This window comes from Aethalodelphis obliquidens, unplaced genomic scaffold (genome assembly GCF_003676395.1).
Source record: "Aethalodelphis obliquidens isolate GAN/ISIS:26980383/991018 unplaced genomic scaffold, ASM367639v1 scaffold17, whole genome shotgun sequence".
Lineage (NCBI taxonomy): Eukaryota > Metazoa > Chordata > Mammalia > Artiodactyla > Delphinidae > Aethalodelphis > Aethalodelphis obliquidens.
In genome coordinates, this window is record NW_020837961.1 from 24,020,291 (window position 1) to 24,022,630 (window position 2,340).

A 2,340-nucleotide genomic window follows, 5' to 3' on the forward strand; every position below is an offset into this window, starting at 1 on the left:
AGTTTTATGTGGGAAAAAAGCCATTAGAGGAACTGTTAATGAAAATTTTTTTTTAAATACCAAAAAAATTACAAAAACCAACTGATGTTTCCTTATGGAATTTAGAGTTACTAGAACTGATGTTGCCTTTTTAGTTATAATTGGTAATTATTTCACTACCATGATCATACCTTGACCTTCAGCATTAGGATCAAAGCTATTATTACCCATATAATACTGCTAATAGGATAAACTAATGGTTAAATTATAGCGGGACCAAGAAGGGATGCTTCCTGTCACATCAGTTAAGTTTGAGTTTTAGAAACTTGTACTTGAAAGACTTTCTCTGGTATTTAGAAACTTGAACAAATAATCTGAATCACTAAGATAAGATTGTCAGAATAGTCATTTAATGATACCCCACTTACCTTGTGAAGAATCTCCGAGTATGAGCATAAAATGTCAGAAAACCTACTTGAAATGCATTGGAAGCATGGATTTGGTGATCCTGTGGATCAAATTCTACCTCCTGGGGGTGGGAGAGGGATAAATTAGGAGTTTGGGATTAACATATACACACTACTATGTGTAAAATAGATAACCAGCAAGGACCTACTGTATAGCACAGGGAACTATCTTCAATATTTTGTAATAACCCATAAGGGAGAAGAATCTGAAAAAGTGTAGATACATATATGTATAACTGTCTCACTTTGCTGTACACCTGAAACTAACACAACATTGTAAATCAACTAGACTCCAATAAAAAATTCTACCTCCTTATGTACGTAGCAATATTCACCAAAATACTAAACTTATAGCCATTTATCATATGGTCAGCCGTGAACTGGCTGCTGTTCAGCGTTTACCAGCACTTCAGCTGAAAAGTTTGTTATTTGAGACTAACCATCAAAGGAATGTATTTGCTTCTATTTCTCTGACTCTCTATGCTTGATCCCTGAGGAAACCTATATCCCCAGGAAGCAATATAACTAGAATACGTAATCTTAACTTCCCACAGAAATAGCTTTTTCGAGATATAATAATTTTTGTGATATAATAATTTTGAGATATAATAATTTTCGAGATCTAATACTCGGTCAACTTTTTATAGAAGTTTGCTATACGAAGAACTCTTTTCTTTAAATATTTATTTATTTATTTGGCTGCGTTGGGTTTTAGTTGTGGCACATGGACTTCTCTCTAGTTGTGGTGCACGGGGTCCAGAGTGCATGGGCTTAGTTGCCCCACGGCATGTGGGACCTTAGCTCCCCGACCAGGGATCGAACCCACGTCCCCTACATTGGAAAGTGGATTCTTAACCACTGGACCACCAGGGCAGTCCCACGAATAACTTTTTTTTAACAGGAGTCTAATGTTAAAATATAATCCAATTTGTACCCTATTGTCCCTTATGAAAATGTGTTTTTGGTATTTAGTGAAAGGAAATTTCTCTAATAGACTTTTTTTGTATATGAAATTTTATTACTACCATGTTTGCATCATCAAAACTTATCATCTTGGTTTTTTCTTCTTGCCTTTGCATAAGGCCAAGAGAGAGACATTGGCTACTTTGACAAATTTAAAGTGGACTCCAGGAATGTCACCAACAGCGTGGCCTTTTGCAACCAAATCCAGCAACCAGAACTTCATCGTTTTCTGCAGTAAAGTTCAAGCAACCATCATTGGGTAAGAAAGCTGTGAGCTTCTTGCTCTTCTTGATCAGCTGGCCCCTGAAACACTTCCCAATGGCAGAATTTACCTGTTTGGCTTCAACTCTGACATTTTCTAGCAAAATTCCCTTTGCATGTGAAGTGCCTCCTAAGGGGCTGACCTTCAGGGCTGTCCCCAAATGGGCTTTCTTGTACCACTTATCATGCCACTTCTGGTCCTGACGGTGGCTGCAGAGCTTCCTGGCAATATGATCTTGACACTTGCCCATCACATTGGTGCTGCTGGCCCGAGGGAAAGATCTAACAGGCTTTTTTTTTCCCCAATTGTGGTAAAATACACTTAACTTAAAACTTACCATCTTAACCATCTGAAAGTGTAAAGTTCAGTAATGTTAAGTATATTCACATTGACAATCAATCTCCAGAACCTTTCATCCTACAAAACTGGAACTCTATACACATTGTGATGGTTAATTTTGTGTGTGTGTGTGTGTGTGTGTGTGTGTGTGTGTGTGTGTGTGGTACGCGGGCCTCTCACTGCTGTGGCCTCTCCCGTTGCGGAGCACAGGCTCCGGACGCGCAGGCTCAGCAGCCACGGCTCACGGGCCCAGCCGCTCCGCGGCATGTGGGATCTTCCCAGACCGGGGCACGAACCCGCGTCCCCTGCATCGGCAGGCGGACTCTCGAC

General features: G+C 40.0%; 1 pseudogene; it reads right to left on the minus strand.

Annotated features, from left to right (window-relative positions):
- Nucleotides 1-1,494: 1,494 nt before the first annotated feature.
- LOC113626130 (40S ribosomal protein S23 pseudogene) lies at nt 1,495-1,921 on the minus strand (annotated as a pseudogene).
- Nucleotides 1,922-2,340: the final 419 nt, after the last annotated feature.